The sequence below is a fragment of the Macrobrachium rosenbergii genome, chromosome 13, assembly GCF_040412425.1.
Source record: "Macrobrachium rosenbergii isolate ZJJX-2024 chromosome 13, ASM4041242v1, whole genome shotgun sequence".
Classification (NCBI taxonomy): Eukaryota; Metazoa; Arthropoda; class Malacostraca; order Decapoda; family Palaemonidae; genus Macrobrachium; species Macrobrachium rosenbergii.
The window spans coordinates 47,829,429-47,849,697 of record NC_089753.1 but is presented as its reverse complement, the minus strand read 5'-3'; the positions used below and the strand labels follow the sequence as shown (position 1 = coordinate 47,849,697).

The window sequence follows — 20,269 nt, the reverse complement described above, 5'->3', positions numbered from 1 at the left end:
ATAAATGACAAAAAAATATTTACGATGATATTCTTGATAATAAGTTATCAATACACGAATAATTTGTTATTTATTCGAATCGTATCAAATGTTATTAAGAACCTGCCTTGCTTCAAATTAGGCGAAACAAGAAATCAATATAGTTTCATATATATATATATATATATATATATATATATATAAATACTTATATTTATGTATAGATATACGTATATACACATGTATATATATGTATGTATATATGTATGAATGTATGTATGCATGTATATATAATATATATATATATATATATATAATATATATATATATATATATATATATATATATATATATATATATATATATATATATATATATATATATATATATATATATATATATATATATTGTATATATATTATATAAACACACAAACAATAAGTGCATGGACTATTTAATAACCGAAACACCTGAGATTATAAAAAATTAACAGCGATGGCTTCAAATTCATTCCTAACAATTAAAAAAAAAAAAGCCACAAGGTTGAAAAAAAAATAATAAAAAAACATCCCGGAAAGAAACAACGACAAACTTCACCAAACACCCAACCGTTATAGCAGATACCTGCAGTCATAAAGGCAACTCACCTGTAGAGGATACGGCTCAGAGGCGCTGGAATTTGTTCGTTCTCTCTCTCTCTCTCTCTCTCTCTCTCTCTCGCTTTCACGTGCAACTGAAGTCACTTGCGAGAAATGAAAACATTGGTTTAACGGGGTACTTTCTCTTGGCTATGTTGAGTCATTGTAAATATCTTGTCATTTTGGTTTGCATGGGCAATGTTATTATGCAAATAAGAAGGAATGGCTGTTTGTAACTGTGAAAGTGTGTTAACACAATCATGACTGTAAATCAATACGAGCACACACACACATATATATAATATAAGCCTATACATACATATATATATATATATATATATATATATATATATATATATATATATATATATATATATATATATATAAAATATACATATATATATATAAAATATACATATATATATACAGAGAGAGAGAGAGAGAGAGAGAGAGAGAGAGAGAGAGAGAGAGAGAGAGAGAGAGAACTTATTAGGCTTCTGGGTTCGCCAATATGGTTATGATTTCCACAAGTAACTTTAAGAATCCATTGAACAGGTGTTGCGTGATTTAAACAGACAGCTTTCTTACATACTTCTTATCTTGAGTAAAATCACTTGATAACAGTGATTATATTATATGCGTGAAAAATCTCGACCTCCATAAGACTGATTATTTTAGATTAAAATTCAACATACCGCTCTTCAAAAAAAAAAAAAAATACTCAAAGTAGCATGAGTTCTGAAATGGAGAGACAAATCCACAGTTATGTAGATGTACATATACTGAAAAGGGGGAATCGAACAGTTTCCCGGAAGCTTTCTGTACAGATTTATCTTTTAATATATGCACAGATTCATAACTGTGGATTTGTTTCTCCATACCGCTCTTGTTACGTGACACGATTCTGAAAACAGATAGTCATGTAGAATCTACAGGTCACTTTTTACCAGATACATATTTAGTTGTAATAGCCACAATGCCACAATTCGAGAAGTTAAGAGGGCATTGTGGCAATTCAATTAGACAGTCATATATTTACTTGCTATACAACGCTTGTGACAAAGGCGCGTTTATTCCAGAACGCAAAATAATGTTGCCTTCCAGAACGCTTGGCTGATCAGCTGAAAAGCTGAAAGAATTCGGAAGTCAGGAGTGCGTCACATTTGACGTGTAACTAACGTCCAGTAGAAAAAAAATTGAGAGAGAGAGAGAGAGAGAGAGAGAGAGAGAGAGAGAGAGAGAGAGAGAGAGAGAGAGAGAATGATGAACTCATCACTGAAACGTACTGTAAGAGGCATACAGTATCACAATACAGGTAGTCGTAATATCTATGGAGATCTGATCAAGACTACAAGATAAAATGGCTAAAATCCATGGAATATATTTCTGCAATTCAAATATACTGTTCAACCTTTGTTTGATCACTTCGTATTTCAGAAAGTCACGCTATTTTGCATATTTATGCCTTCATCACCTATACCAAAAATAAAGGAGGTTTTCTCATGCTTCCACCGTTAAATTAACTTCCCTGCCACAGAATAACGCAATTCTCTCCTGGTTTTTATACTAGAAAAAATGAAAATGACTGAGAGAAGCAACAATGCAGTTTGTAGTTCTCATCCTGCAAGAAAAATCTAAACAACATGCCTGAATATCACACATGCGCAGCCAAAAATAGATAAATCAGTAGGTTTTATCTAAAGCGATGGCTATTCTTTGTAAATTTTAATTGCGTGAACTTGAGTGCCGTAGTTCCATTGTACACATCTTTTACAACACAAAATTTCACACTCCGACTCACATTTCCTCTAAAGCTGAAATGGTGCAAGAGATACCTTATGCAAATTACCTGTCCATTTTATAGTGGCTGGAACGATAAGCTATGTCACTATCATTGTTATACTTTCCCTTACTTTGTCGAGCGGTTATACTTCCTTTAAAGAAGATACAATTTTAAAAATTTCATATGAGCAGAAACATTAGTGACAGATAAATGTTACGACTGCTCCTTTAAGATAATTATTGTGTAATGTTTTGAAGAAAATATATTGAAAAATATTTCATAAGAACAGAAAAATTAATTATACAAAAATGTTATGACCGCTCCTTTAAGACCATCGTTGTCTAATGTACCTAAACTTTATTCCAGATTCTTTAGAAAGAGATTCAGGATATAAAGTGATGAGAAACCTCCCTAATTTTAAGAACAAACACTTTTATCTAATCTACTATGTCTGTAGTGGGATTTGTTACATTGGAATTCAACTCCTGTCTGTCGTAAGATTAAGAATCCTTTACCGAAAATACTATCACAATGTCAAACTGATTATCAATCACTGAGAAATATAAAAATATCAAGATAAGACAATAACAATCAATCTGATACATCTCATTAATCTATAACTATAAAGATGCTTACAACGTTTTGTTAATAAACTACTTTATGTCTGATGAAAATGTCCGCTACTGTAATAAAATGCTGGTTCCCAAGATACAATAATGTATTTCAGCTGCAATACACATTACAGTAGTTTCTTTGAATCATTCCGATTACAAAGACCTACTTACATCTTACAACATAAATTATCTAGTAAGTTACCCAAACTTGGACTGTGGAATAATCTCCCTGAGGATGCTGCGCAATTGGAACCCCAAAGCTCAAGCAAAGATGCAAAGTTCAAGCAAAGATGCAATGAATTACTACCCTAAAACAATTCTCCTTGTATTTCAGTAATTTAATTACATTTTTATTAATTTATTTATTGGACTGTTCATTTATTTTTTTCTTTTCTAATAACTGATCTTTCTGTACTTCCTACTACCTTCTGTTGTTTCTTTCAAATGAGCACCATCTTCGCTGGAAGCTCGAATTTCAAATCAATGGCCCCTGTGGGCTTGTTTTACACGAACAGGGTTCATCTTTTCAATAACAAAATAATAAATAGCCTAAGGGTATAATGAGACAACGAAACAACGTTCATACGTAACATTCACTCACTTGAATCATTAATAAAATGCACTTCACGGATACACCGTAAGAGATCTTGAACGAACATAGCCAGAAGTGTTTATCGGGAGAAAACTCTTATTAGATAAATCATATCTTATCGAACTGTTTACCGGGCATTTTTGCCGGTACGTGTGACACTGCTCGTCGTAACTGAAACCCGGATCGTCAGGTACAATTAGAGAGAATCTTTAGCCAAAAAATACTGCTGATCAGTCACTTTTACTACCATTCAAGTATTAGCATAATGTCGATTGCACACAACCATATTGGCAATTTCCGTTCATTGTGAATTACATTTAATGACCTGAGAAAACTCAGCTCAATAAATTACTTAACGTCAAATACCAGAATTCAATTATAAAACTATCTGCCGGTTTACTTGTCAACTGACGTCAATATAAATATGTTCTGTAACTTTTATTTATAAAAAATCATTTATTAATTTGGAGAGTTTGAACTAACGAAATCTTTTTGCCGTGTGAAACCAAATTTAGGGTAACATGTCAATGTATGGGGGATTAGAAGGATGTTAAATTTAGTGATATATGATACAAATTGTCAAAAATTCATTTCTCGAAAGCATAAATCTTCCCTCAACAAACTGAATTAAAGTCACTGACGAAAATCTAGAGAATACTATGACAACTATTAAGGGGACTATAACAACAGAATAGAACAGAATAGAACAGAACAGAATAGAATATAGAGTTTAGACCAGAGGCCATGTGCTGGGACCTGTGAGGTCATTCAGAGCTGAAAAAGAAATTGACAGTAAAAAGGTTTGAAAGCTGTAAAAGGATGAAAAACTTTGGACCTGCACTATGAAACAATTGTTAGGACAGGGTCAAAGAAAGTAAGATGGAAGAAAGAGAATATGAACAGCGGTACAGTAAAAGGAATGAAAGGGGTTGCAGCTAGGGGCCGAGGGGACGCTGCTAAGAACTTTAAGTAATGCCTACAGTGACTGACGGCACTACCCCGTACGGGGTTAAGAGGACTATAACGATCATTCTACTTTAGTTTAAAGAAGAGTAAAAGGGACTACTTAAATACATATTCATGTAAGTCTTTCATATAAGAACGAACAAATATGTAAACATGAAAAGACAGCAATGGGTAAATAAATGAATGAGTGAATAAATAAATACATAAACAAAAGTGAAGTCTTCTGCAATCAGAAGTTAAATGCTGAACACCCCAGCAACTACTACAGTTTTTTTCGGAAGCCACCCCTATAAGGGGAAACTCCTTATTACTGTTGCTGTTACTGGATAAATCACACTCCTGAGGTTATCTCTACAGCAATGCATGTCCCCTACGTGTCACGGGAGAATTCTTCCCCCACCAAGACATTAAGATATATGAGATAAGAGAGAATAATAATACTACTATCTAGATGCACTGCTGTCAGTCTTCTTGCCTGGAGACAGGGGTCGGAGAATGGTAGCCTACTGTGTCATAGTTGACACGGTGGGTATGAAGACTACTGACGTTTACGCTGCCTGGGAATTAGGGTAGGCCTGCCCTACCTGCTATTACATGATATTCCTTGGGTGTACGGGTCTTATTACTGATGAGGCCAGGTGATGTCTTCCCACTGGGAGGCAATTGAAGTGCTGATTTCCATTTTTAGTGGTAAGGTACGATGGTATTGAAGAAAATCCCTGGTACTCAGTTCGTTTCTTTATTACTCATTACATCATGCCAAATTTCTCCCAGGTCTAGTCTCCCGGACTTGGTTAATTTACATAGTCTTCAGAACTCCTGGACTAGATCCAATTTACATATTCTTCAGGACTCCTGAACTAGGTCCCTGGAAATACATTTAATCTTTTATTTCAGGACTCCTGAACTTTAGGTCCAAAATAACTGGAAATATTCCTTTTATTTAATTTTATTTCAAAAAAAACAAACATGGAGCACAATCAATTAAGTTATTTAAAAAACAACAAAATAACAACTCTTTATACTGAGAGATCTCAAAAAGTACTATATGAACTACATATTAAAACTAAAACGAGGTAAAACTAGGCTAAGGTGCCTTTACAACAGGATACAGTCTAGGCTAGGCCTCTTCAGAAATCGTTAAGGATAGCCTATACAAAGTTTACATGGCTGATTTTTACTAGGTTACAATAGGCCACAAGTTAGGTTAGTTTAATGAGGGTATAGGCTAAGTCCTATGTAATTAAGTTTTCATGAACTTTAATATATATAGCCTAAGCTATTTGTAACAAAAATTGTCATAATTCCTCATTCAAACAGAATTAGTCTAGGGTAGGCCTTCTTAAATTACTGTATAGCCTAGTCTAAAATCGTAATTGGCAGTGGAAACTTCCATGAGGGAGGTAGGGGTAAACCCAAGATACCATGTCGGACGGCCATTTTGTGGCCCCCTTTAGGCACTGGTATCTACAAAAACTTTACATAAACAAAATACTTATAACTATCTTTTTCTAACGTTTTACAACCCTATCAAACGCTAAGTTACAACTCAAACTAACACAGCAAAACATCATGACAACTAATGAATGTGAAGAATATTTCACGACTACGAAAATTTTCACATTAAGGCGTTGCAATCACGTTTGACTGGGCATGCAACAACGCTGCACTTAAATCTTCGTCTGCTGCTGTTCTTTCATGATACTGATCTGTTCCAACTAATGAACTAACGATAACATTATGACTTTAAAAGCTTACCTTGCAAGGGATAGATAATAACTTGTATTAATAATTTGGTAAAGTAGCCAAAATGAAGGGTGGACCGCTTGACGTCCTTTTTCACACCAACAGCGTTCTCGTCCCTTACATGTTTCTTTAGTGTTACCAATATGCAGACGAAAGATTCAGGACAGCGCTCCCACACTCAGAGCGAAAGAAAACAAAACAAGGGACTGGCTACACTTCTATGCATTCGATGTCCACAACAAAAATGAAAACATTTTATAATCACAATCACTCTTACAACAGTAGTGTAAAGATATTAGAGGAGGATGATGAATCAATTCCTAAACAAATCAATAATATTTAAAGGAATAATTTTCCCATTACAAAGCTTTTCCCTCGGGGAAGAATTGATTCATGTCCACTCTAATATCAAGGACAATTTTTCCTAATGGAACCAAACAGCTCCTTAGATGGGTCTGCGACTGTGGAAAACAGGTCTTGTACAGTAGAAACAAGCAACGATCTCAACTAGAGACTAAAGGGCTCTTGCAACAACATAACACAAGGATATACTTGAGTACTAAATGGGGACACTACCCTATAGGTGTGCATTCAATACAGCTTTCCTAATAGCTTTGTCTAGCCTAATACTGGGGTTGGATTGACTCCACTTACACAGGATGTCACATCACTCTGCAACAAAAGAGTTCTCCACATATGAAGACAAAATTTACTCCTATTGAGGCGTCCTAATGATTATCAAACTCACCAGAGCTCTTGGCTAGAAACGACTCTAAACTTGAATCTCAAAGGGGTTTGGAAAGTGGTGTACTCTATCCTCTAAGATGTACCAAACCAGTACTACAAGAGCAAAACTCTGACAATTTCCTATAAGACAAGACCCATAAGACCACAATTGCACTCCCAACCAGGGCACTATGTAAAATCTTGCACAAAATGGTTTACATCATTCCTTTGTTCATTACCTCAAAACTATAAAGTTTTCACATTACTGGCCATTGTGAATAGAAAAAAATTATATTTTCATCAACCTTAAACTAAGCAAAAAGAGAACATACAAACGTACAAAATTACAGTACTGTACATCATTACTAACATCAGAAAATATGAGTCTCTACTACACTGGGGGAAACAAAGTCTCTCCCCTCAGCAAAAGTCTATGTACATCACCATACAAGAGTCTATATCTCTTCAATGAGACGTGAGGGAGACATGATGGGTGGTTGAGTGTTATTATGTTTGGGTGTTAAGTGTTGTATTGTCCCCTGTATGTCAACCAACTTCTGGTCCAAGTCTTTGATTTGATTTGATAGATCTCCCACTTGAGACCAAACGTCCTGGTAGGACTGAGTGAAGTTCTTAACTGTCTGTAATGTTTGTTGTGTTTCTTGCTCTAATTGAATTAGATCAATATATGATTCATCATTACCAGTTGCCATTGTTACAATATTTCAAACACTTATAATCAAATCAAATAATTAATGTAAACTATACTAATTCAGAATCATCATACAATCCATCACTATAGAAATAATGAATATGTCATGTAAATAAGACATGACCTGTAATCAGATAAAAATCAACAATACTTGTATAAAGAACTGGCATACAATATGACAAAACATTAAAGTGACCTACATAATATATGGCACAGTGGGTATGGATCAATAGTACTGGACTAAAGATCCAACACAGCTGCCACCAAATGTCACTGGGAGAATTCTTCCCCACCAAGACATTAAGATATATGAGATAAGAGAGAATAATAATTGTACTACTATCTAGATGCACTGCTGTCAGTCTTCTTGCCTGGAGACAGGGGTCGGAGAATGGTATGCCTACTGTGTCATAGTTGACACGGTGGGTATGAAGACTACTGGTACGTTTACTGCTGCCTGGGAATTAGGATAGGCCTGGGTTTACCTGGTAGTTACATGATATTCCTTGGGTGTATGGGTCTTGTTTCACCTGATGAGGCCAGGTGATGTCTTCCCACTGGGAGGCAAACACATGAAGTGCTGATTTCCATTTTTAGTTCCTAAATGACTAGCCAACAGATGGTATTGAAGAAAATCCCACTACTCAGTTCGTTTCTTTATTACTCATTACATCAATACTGAAATTTCTCCCAGGTCTAGTCTACAAGACTTGGTTAAACTACATAGTCTTCAGAACTCCTGGACTAGATCCAATTTTCATATTCTTCAGGACTCCTGAACTCAGGTCCACTTACATATCTTCAGGACTCCTGAACTAGGTCCCTGAAATATTCCTTTTATTTAATTTTATTTCAAGAAAACAACACAAGTGAAAGTTGTATTTTAAAACAACAAAAATAACAACTCTTTATACTGAGAGATCTCAAAAATTATATATGAACTACATATTATGGGAATTGCTTTTTTGAATTACAACAGGATACAGTCTAGGCTATATGCCTCTTTAAAGAAATCGTTAAATTTTTTCATAGCCTATACAAATACTGACAGAGTTTGACATGGCTGATTTTTGCACTAAGTTTACAATATAACTAGGCTTGTCACAATGTAAAGTTAGTTTAATGAGGGCTAGCAGGCTAAGTCCTATGTAATTAAGAGGCCACTTTTCATGAACTTTAATATATATAGCCTAAACTATTTGTAACAAAAAAGGTTGTCATAATTCCTCATTCAAACAGAATTAGTCTAGGGTAGGCCTTCTTAAATTACTGTAAGCCTAGTCTAAAATCGTGTTGGCAGTGGAAACTTCCATGAGGGAGGTTTTATCTTTTAAAGATACCATGTCGGACGGCCATTTTGTGGCCCCCTTTAATTCACTGGTATCTACAAAAACTTTATATAAAAAAAATACTTATAACTATCTTTTTCTAACGTTTTACAACCCTATCAAACGCTAAGTTACAACTCAAACTAACACAGCAAAACATCATGACAACTAATGAATGTCTTTTAGAAGAATATTTCACGACTAAGAAAATTTTCACATTAAGGCGTTGCAATCACATCATGCAACAACAGCTGCACTTAAATCTTCGTCTGCTGATGTTCTTTCATGATACTGATCTGTTCCAACTAATGAACTAACCTGAAATTTGTAACATTATGACTTTAAAATCTTACCTTTGCAAGGGATAGATAATAACCTGTTGATTAATAATTTGGTAAAATAGCTTTTAAGTCTTTCATGTCAATGAAGGGTGGACCCTGATGCTTCTCAATCTTACTCTTGACGTCCTTTTCACACAACAGCGTTCTCGTCCCTTACATGTTTCTTTAAGGTGGGATATGCAGACGAAAGATTCAGGACAGCGTTCCCACATTCAGAGCGAAAGGAAAACAAAACAAGGACTGGCTAAACTTCTATGCATTCGATGTCCACAACAAAAATGAAAACATTTTATAATCACAATCACTCTTACAACAGTAGTGTAAAGATATTAGAGGAGGATGATGAATCAATTTTCAAACAAATCAATAATATTTAAAGGAATAATTTTCCCATTACAAAGCTTTTCCTCGGGGAAGAATTGATTCATGTCCACTCTAATATCAAGGACAATTTTTCCTAATGGAACCAAACAGCTCCTTAGATGGGTCTGCAACTGTGGAAAACAGGTCTTGCAGACTACAGTGAAACAAGCAACGATCTCAACTAGAGACTCAAAGGGCTCTTGCAACAACATAACACAAGGATATACTTGAGTACTAAATGATCTTTTATGTTGTATAGGTGTGCATTCAATACAGCTTTCCTAATAGCTTTGTCTAGCCTAATACTGGGGTTGGATTGACTCCACTTACACAGGATGTCACATCACTTCTGCAACAAAAGAGTTCTCCACATATGAAGACAAAATTTACTCCTATTGAGGCGTCCTAATGATTATCAAACTCACCAGAGCTTTCAGCTTGGCTAAACGACTCTAAACTTGAATCTCAAAACTGGGTTTGGAAATAGTGGGCAGTAATGTCTATGAAATCTAAGATGTACCAAACCAGTACTACAAGAGCAAAACTCTGACAATTTCCTATAAGACAAGACCCATAAGACCACAATTGCACTCCCAACCAGGGCACTATGTGAAATCTTGCACAAAATGGTTTACATCATTCCTTTGTTCATTACCTCAAAACTATAAAGTTTTTTACAGTACATGGCCATTGTGAATAGAAAAAAATTATATTTTCATCAACCTTAAACTAAGCAAAAAGAGAACATACAAACGTACAAAATTACAGTACTGTACATCATTACTAACATTTTGTTGAAATATGAGTCTCTACTACACTGGGGAAACAAAGTCTCTCCCTCAGCAAAAGTCTATGTACATCACCATACAAGAGTCTATATCTCTTCAATGAGACGTGAGGGAGACATGATGGGTGGTTGAGTGTTATTATGTTTGGGTGTTAAGTGTTGTATTGTCCCCTGTATGTCAAACCAACTTCTGGTCCAAGTCTTTGATTTGATTTGATAGATCTCCCACTTGAGACCAAACGTCCTGGTAGGACTGAGTGAAGTTCTTAACTGTCTGTAATGTTTGTTGTGTTTCTTGCTCTAATTGAATTAGATCAATATATGATTCATCATTACCAGTTGCCATTGTTACAATATTTCAAACACTTATAATAATCAAATAATAAAATGTAAACTATACTAATTGACAATACCATACAATCCATCACTATAGAAATAATGAATATGCATGTAAATAAGTCATGACCTTAATCAGATAAAAATCAACAATACTGTATAAAGAACTGCATACAATATGACAAAACATTATAAGTGACCTACATAATATATATCATCTGGGTATGGATCAATAGCACTGGACTAAAGATCCAACACAGCTGCCACCAAATGTCACGGGAGAATTCTTCCCCCACCAAGACATTAAGATATATGAGATAAGAGAGAATAATAATACTACTATCTAGATGCACTGCTGTCAGTCTTCTTGCCTGGAGACAGGGGTCGGAGAATGGTAGCCTACTGTGTCATAGTTGACACGGTGGGTATGAAGACTACTGACGTTTACGCTGCCTGGGAATTAGGGTAGGCCTGCCCTACCTGCTATTACATGATATTCCTTGGGTGTACGGGTCTTATTACTGATGAGGCCAGGTGATGTCTTCCCACTGGGAGGCAATTGAAGTGCTGATTTCCATTTTTAGTGGTAAGGTTTTTATGGTATTGAAGAAAATCCCTGGTACTCAGTTCGTTTCTTTATTACTCATTACATCGTGCCAAATTTCTCCCAGGTCTAGTCTCCCGGACTTGGTTAATTTACATAGTCTTCAGAACTCCTGGACTAGATCCAATTTACATATTCTTCAGGACTCCTGAACTAGGTCCAATTTACATACTCAGAATCAGACTCTGAACTAGGTCCCTGGAATATATTTTTATTTAATTTTATTTCAAGAAAACAACACAAGTGAGTATTTTAAAACAACAAAAATAACAACTCTTTATACTGAGAGATCTCAAAAAAATATATGAACTACATATTATGGGAATTGCTTTTCCTTTACAACAGGATACAGTCTAGGCTAGGCCTCTTCAGAAATCGTTAAGGATAGCCTATACAAAGTTTACATGGACAAGCCTAAACAGATTTTTACTAGGTTTCAATAGGCCACAAAGAGTTAATTATTTTAGTTTAATGAGGGTATGAGGCTAAGTCCTATGTAATTAAGTTTTCATGAACTTTTTATATATAGCCTAAGCTATTTGTAACAAAAATTGTCATAATTCCTCATTCAAACAGAATTAGTCTAGGTAGGCCTTCTTAAATTACTGTATAGCCTAGTCTAAAATCGTAATTGGCAGTGGAAACTTCATGAGGGAGGTAGGGGTAAACCAAGATACCATGTCGGACGGCCATTTTGTGGCCCACCTTTGGCACTGGTATCTACAAAAAACTTTACATAAACAAAATACTTATAACTATCTTTTTCTAACGTTTTACAACCCTATCAAACGCTAAGTTACAACTCAAACTAACACAGCAAAACATCATGACAACTAATGAATGTGAAGAATATTTCACGACTATCGAAAATTTCCACATTAAGGCGTTGCAATCACGTTTGACTGGGCATGCAACAACGCTGCACTTAAATCTTCGTCTGCTGCTGTTCTTTCATGATACTGATCTGTTCCAACTAATGAACTAACGGTAACATTATGACTTTAAAAGCTTACCTTGCAAGGGGATAGATAATAACTTGTATTAATAATTTGGTAAAATAGCCAAAATGAAGGGTGGACCGCTTGACGTCCTTTTCACACCAACAGCGTTCTCGTCCCTTACATGTTTCTTTAGTGTTACCAATATGCAGACAGAAAGATTCAGGACAGCGCTCCCACATTCAGAGCGAAAGAAAAACAAAACAAGGGACTGGCTACACTTTCCTGCATTCGATGTCCACAACAAAAATGAAAACATTTTATAATCACAATCACCCTACAACAGTAGTATAAAGATATTAGAGGAGGATGATGAATCAATTCCTAAACAAATCAATAATATTTAAAGGAATAATTTTCCCATTACAAAGCTTTTCCCTCGGGGAAGAATTGATTCATGTCCACTCTAATATCAAGGACAATTTTTCCTAATGGAACCAAACAGCTCCTTAGATGGGTCTGCAACTGTAAAAACAGGTCTTGTACAGTAGAAACAAGCAACGATCTCAACTAGAGACTAAAGGGCTCTTGCAACAACATAACACAAGGATATACTTGAGTACTAAATGGGGACACTACCCTATAGGTGTGCATTCAATACAGCTTTCCTAATAGCTTTGTCTAGCCTTAATACTGGGGTTGGATTGACTCCACTTACACAGGATGTCACATCACTCTGCAACAAAAGAGTTCTCCACATATGAAGACAAAATTTACTCCTATTGAGGCGTCCTAATGATTATCAAACTCACCAGAGCTCTTGGCTAGAAACGACTCTAAACTTGAATCTCAAAGGGGTTTGGAAAGTGGTGTACTCTATCCTCTAAGATGTACCAAACCAGTACTACAAGAGCAAAACTCTGACAATTTCCTATAAGACAAGACCCATAAGACCACAATTGCACTCCCAACCAGGGCACTTATGTAAAATCTTGCACAAATGGTTTACATCATTCCTTTGTTCATTACCTCAAAACTATAAAGTTTTCACATTAAAGGGATTGGTATTATTAATTGGATAATAGAAAAAAAATATTTTCATCAACCTTAAACTAAATGGGTTTGAGAAGACATACAAACAGAGTACAAAATTACAGTACTGTACATCATTACCTACAACATCAGAAAATATGAGTCTCTACTACACTGGGGGAAACAAAGTCTCTCCCCTCAGCAAAAGTCTATGTACATCACCATACAAGAGTCTATATCTCTTCAATGAGACGTGAGGGAGACATGATGGGTGGTTGAGTGTTATTATGTTTGGGTGTTAAGTGTTGTATTGTCCCCTGTATGTCAACCAACTTCTGGTCCAAGTCTTTGATTTGATTTGATAGATCTCCCACTTGAGACCAAACGTCCTGGTAGGACTGAGTGAAGTTCTTAACTGTCTGTAATGTTTGTTGTGTTTCTTGCTCTAATTGAATTAGATCAATATATGATTCATCATTACCAGTTGCCATTGTTACAATATTTCAAACACTTATAATCAAATAATAAAATGTAAACTATACTAATTGACAATACCATACAATCCATCACTATAGAAATAATGAATATGCATGTAAATAAGTCATGACCTTAATCAGATAAAAATCAACAATACTGTATAAAGAACTGCATACAATATGACAAAACATTATAAGTGACCTACATAATATATAGGCACAGTGGGTATGGATCAATAGCACTGGACTAAAGATCCAACACAGCTGCCACCAAATGTCACGGGAGAATTCACTTCCCACCAAGACATTAAGATATATGAGATAAGAGAGAATAATAATACTACTATCTAGATGCACTGCTGTCAGTCTTCTTGCCTGGAGACAGGGTCGGAGAATGGTAATGCCTACTGTGTCATAGTTGACACGGTGGGTATGAAGACTACTGACGTTTACGCTGCCTGGGAATTAGGGTACAGGCCTGGGGAACTACCTGCTATTACATGATATTCCTTGGGTGTACGGGTCTTATTACTGATGAGGCCAAGTGATGTCTTCCCTCTGGGAGGCAATTGAAGTGCTGATTTCCATTTTAGTGGTAAGGTATGATGGTATTGAAGAAAATCCCTGGTACTCAGTTCGTTTCTGTATTACTCATTACATCATGCCAAATTTCTCCCAGGCCTAGTCTCCCGGACTTGGTTAATTTACATAGTCTTCAGAACTCCTGGACTAGATCCAATTTACATATTCTTCAGGACTCCTGAACTAGGTCCAATTTACATACTCTTCAGGACTCCTGAACTAGGTCCCTGGAAATATTCCTTTTATTTAATTTTATTTCAAGAAAACAACACAAGTGAGTATTTTAAAACAACAAAAATAACAACTCTTTATACTGAGAGATCTCAAAAAAATGTCATATAAGACTACCTGAACTACATAAAACTAAAACGGGAAAACTGGCTTTTCCTTTACAACAGGATACAGTCTAGGCTAGCCTCTTCAGAAATCGTTAAGGATAGCCTATACAAAGTTTACATGGCTGATTTTTACTAGGTTACAATAGGGCCACAAGTTAGGTTAGTTTAATGAGGGTATAGGCTAAGTCCTATGTAATTAAGTTTTCATGAACTTTTATATATATAGCCTAAGCTATTTGTAACAAAAATTGTCATAATTCCTCATTCAAACAGAATTAGTCTAGGGTAGGCCTTCTTAAATTACTGTATAGCCTAGTCTAAAATCGTAATTGGCAGTGGAAACTTCCATGAGGGAGGTAGGGGTAAACCCAAGATACCATGTCGGACGGCCATTTTGTGGCCCCTTTAGCACTGGTATCTACAAAAACTTTACATAAACAAAATACTTATAACTATCTTTTTCTAACGTTTTACAACCCTATCAAACGCTAAGTTACAACTCAAACTAACACAGCAAAACATCATGACAACTAATGAATGTGAAGAATATTTCACGACTACGAAAATTTCCACATTAAGGCGTTGCAATCACGTTTGACTGGGCATGCAACAACGCTGCACTTAAATCTTCGTCTGCTGCTGTTCTTTCATGATACTGATCTGTTCCAACTAATGAACTAACGGTAACATTATGACTTTAAAAAGCTTACCTTGCAAGGGATAGATAATAACTTGTATTAATAATTTGGTAAAATAGCCAAAATGAAGGGTGGACCGCTTGACGTCCTTTTCACACCAACAGCGTTCTCGTCCCTTACATGTTTCTTTTAGTGTTACCAATATGCAGACGAAAGATTCAGGACAGCGCTCCCATATTCAGAGCGAAAGAAAAACAAAACAAGGGACTGGCTACACTTCTATGCATTCGATGTCCACAACAAAAATGAAAACATTTTATAATCACAATCACTCTTACAACAGTAGTAAAGATATTAGAGGAGGATGATGAATCAATTCCTAAACAAATCAATAATATTTAAAGGAATAATTTTCCCATTACATACGGATCTACAATCATTCCCTCTGATGAAATGTGAAAGATGGCATTAAAGTTCTTGCAAAGGTGAATAACTCAAGCATTTTTTTCTTGTAGGATGTGTTCGTGAACAGGAATATCCCTATCATATAGTTATATGTAATAAGGGCCGAATCTGTATCTATAATCTATAGACTTCATAGCAACAGTACTAATGACGATATATTCTACTTACGTTCACTGCAGTAGTTCTGGTCAGTGCTTCAAGTTAAAAAAAAAATGACTCTCAACTACTACTGAAGGAGGCACTTCAAATTCGGGCAAGTTTATTCAGACAATGAAATAATAATACAAGTGAGAAATCCACATGTACGACTATTATGTACTATTTGTGATGCTAATACATCATGAGACAGAAAGCGATGCTAAGGAGAGAGGAGAAGTAGTCAGGAGGGTAGTAAATAAGGAAGTAGCCGAAAAGATCAAGCAATACGGAATTAAAACTTCCATACTGACTGCCTATTCAGCTATTGTGCTTTCTACGCTAACGTGGTCTTCAGTATCTTTATTTTTACTATTAGCCAACTGCAACCTAGTTGGAACAGCAGCTTTATTTAAGCCCAAGATAATCCAACTAGAACTACTGTAATTAGCCCTGTATGGAGGAATGAATAGAGAAGTATAGAATAAATAATCGTTCGTGACTTGCCATAATCTGTATTATTTTACAATTGATACCTATAAAACTTCACAGAAGGATTAAACGTTTTATACACTTTTATGGAGCATCGCAAAATGTCTCTAACAATGTTATCATGCAAATAAAAAAACATAATTTGACACTGACGAAAGTTATTTTTTATGGTCAGGAAATTAATATTAAAGTCTATGCTCTAAGAAGGGTCGTTTTCTTTAATAAATTCACAGCTTATACCGTTTTCTAAGTTAAAGCCAAACAATGCAGCGGTACCTACGACAAAATAACCACCACCTGATATTTCGCATGTAAAATTCAGGCGGTCAGCTACTTATAATTTGGTCTAAATAAAAAATAACACCAAATAACATTTTATTCAGCATGGCTTTTACCTCCAAGTTATCTTATCACCTACTCCAAGAGTGCTTTTAACGCGCGGGAATCAAGCAAGTTTGTCACAAGTGCTTTATTGATAACATATCTGTAGCAATCACTACGTCAACGTAAGTACCGAAACTTCAAAAAACACGTTAATCAGTGCTCGAAGACAAGTCTTATTTCCCTGATACATTTATTCCATTTGCCTTCATAATCTCACTCTCGTCTGCAAACAGTTTTCAAACCTTTTTAACAGTTCATCAAGATAAGGACTCAGGAATTGCATACTGATTCACTGACTTAGCCTACCCAGTGAATTTGTGATGCTAATACATCATGAGACAGAAAGCGATGCTAAGGAGAGAGGAGAAGTAGTCAGGAGAGCAGTAAATAGGGAAGTAGCAGAAAAAGATCATGCAATACGGAATTAAAACTTCCATACTGACTGCCTATTAAGCTATTGTGCTTTCTACGCCAATGTGGTCTTCAGTACCTTTATTTTTACTATTAGCCAAGCTGCAACCTAGCTGGAACAGCAGCTTTATTTAAGCCCAAGATAATCCAACGAGAACTAAGTAGCCCTGTACGGAGGAATGAATAGAGAAGTATAGAATAAATTACATAAAACAATTAAAAAATAATAAACAAATATGACAAAACAAATACACTAGTGTGGGTCTGTTCAACAAAAAAAAAAAGTATTTGCGATGACTTAGAAGATCATTCCATATTTGGTCACAGTTGTTGATAGATGAATCATCTATTAAAGTCCTTCTTACACAAAGATCAAATTCCAATGCTGCTGAAAAGTTGGAATGTAATCAGCATTCCCGTCACTGGTTATTTATATAATTCGAATAGAGCAAGGGGATTGGCATAATGACACTATAGTGTTCAGGATTTTCATAATACGTTCTAGTGTTGCAACTGCTGCATCGCTTTTATGAAGGTGTCATTTTAACCGTATACAGAAATATATATGCGGGAATGAATTCCAGCGAAAACAAAATTATTTAAATATATCTAACTTAAATCTGGAATTAAAGGAAGGCAAAAAATGATTCTGACTGCGTATACTACTAAAAATTTGACTTTTCTGTACATTCAGGATACTAAATTACTACATTAAAAGGATACTTTTTCCGTTGTATTAAAACATCACAGCCTCTCCCCTACTTAATATATGCCATTCGTATACGTAACCTTAGAAATACTGTAAAACTTAAGAACTGGAAAAAAAAAGGTGAAGCCTGGACGGTTTCCGATATTCTGTGGGAATCAAGGCAGCAGCATTCGTTGTTTCACGCTTTCTCTTTCTCTTTTGTGTGTGTGTGAGAGAGAGAGAGAGAGAGAGAGAGAGAGAGACTTGCTAGTTCCTTTGTTCACTTTATTTAGAATCATGAGATAACGTTACATTGACGCATGGTGCCAGTACGAGTCTTTTTTTATATTAGTAGACAGACCACTGCGTGCAGAAATGAAAACACAAGGTGTGTTTAGACGGTGAATAAAAAGTATTGCAGGACCGTTAAGGAATAGGATTCATCAAACTGCAAAAATACCCCACATAAAGGTGTTTATAATATTTTACACCTGTAAATCTAATTCCACAATGGTGATCATTCCATTCAAGCCGTTAAAAAAAATCAAAAGAATGTGAGAAACTAACACCATTATAAAATAATTGCGAGAAGACCCCAGCGTTCACGAGGCAAAGGCTAAAGGGCAGGAAACTTCGTCCCCACAAAAATAACAGATAAGGGAAACTTCAAAAGAAAAAAATGAGCAGAAAAACCTCTTTCTGGAAAACGTGTTTTGACGAGGGAAAAGCGAGTCGAGAAATAACAGGGAAGGGAGGGAGGACGAGGTGTTTTAATAGGTCATGGTTTATGATAAGAGAGAGAAAGAAAGAAAGAGAGAAAGAAAGATAAAAAGAAAGGACCCAATTTTTGGGGGTCAGGGTTAAAAGATGGATAAAGACCCTTCATTGGATGAAGTCTGAGAGAGGCCTCAGTAAAAGGTTTTGAAAAAGGTGAAGCTCACTGGAGTATATCAATAGAGTTATAAAGATAAAACCTAAAACATCAACAAAACAGAAACCTTAGTACACAACTGAGAAGTGAAATGATTAATGAACCAGCGCAAGAACCTTAATTCGAAAGAAATTAAAGAAATGATTAGGCTGCCTTACAAGGAAAGAATTTGACTGACAAAAACTCACCGAGGGAAATTTGAGAAAAGGGTTGAAAACGGAGTTGGAAATTCGAAATTCATTATAAAAATTTTTTTGACGACACTTTACTTGGGGAGGGGGGGTGGGGGAGGAGGGAGTGAGAGAAAAGGGGAGGGGAAAAATCCAGCAGATGGAACCCTCCAGAGACCAAACTTCCTCAAAATAAAAGGATGAAGAAGAGGCCCCTCACTCGGAGATGCCTCTGCGGGAATGTGGAAATGAAAAGACCGGGAAAAAAGGAATCTCGAAATGGAGTGTTAGATAAAAAGACGTATGAAAATAGGACGTCTGGAAGGAGAGAGAGAAAAAAAATAAAGGGTTAACTCAAGTTCATAAAGGGAAGTCTCATGGATTAAGGTATGCGAGGTGTTCATTTTTATTTGTTTGTTTATTTTGAAGTAAGCTAATTTTAAAGAAAGGGCTACAGTAGACGAAAAAATTGATGAAAGGAAATCCTTATAGAAATTTGGCTTACATAATTTAAACCTACAATCAACTAGTGGAAAATGTTTTATAAGCCCTAATTGAAAACCTGGTAAAAAATGCGCCGAAGAAACCGGTGCAATCGAGTTTTCTGCACAGTGCATAATGCTGTATGAAGCTCTCAGCCACGGCCCATGAAACTCTCAGCCGCGGCCCATGAAACTTTCAGCCACGGCCCAGTGGTGGTCTGTGTTGTTGGCACCTATAGTGGTGCCAGACGCAAGATCATGGCTAACTTTAACCTTAAATGAAATAAAAACTACTGAGGCTAGAGGGCTGCAATTTGGTATGTTTGATGATTGGAGGATGGATGATCAACATACCAATTTGCAGCCCTCTAGCCTCAGTAGTTTTTAAGATCTGAGGGCGGACAGAAAAAGTGCGGACGGACAGACAAATAGCCATCTCAACAGTTTTCTTTTACAGAAAACTAAAAGGGCCAAAATCAAGACATTCCATAAGAAAAATCACAGAAAATGGGTGTTTATGGGAAAATTCTCCTCGATGCAGATAAAATCATCAGTTAAACCTACGAGCACTGACTGAGAACATCCACTGAAG

The 20,269-nt window shown here is 35.8% G+C and overlaps 1 long non-coding RNA gene across 1 annotated transcript; it reads right to left on the bottom strand.

Annotated features, from left to right (window-relative positions):
* Nucleotides 1-14,591: 14,591 nt before the first annotated feature.
* Nucleotides 14,592-15,706, bottom strand: LOC136845274 (uncharacterized). Its single transcript, XR_010855132.1, has 2 exons — nt 15,592-15,706; nt 14,592-14,770 (listed from the first exon to the last, which is right to left on the bottom strand). It is a non-coding gene; the product is annotated as an uncharacterized lncRNA (long non-coding RNA).
* Nucleotides 15,707-20,269: the final 4,563 nt, after the last annotated feature.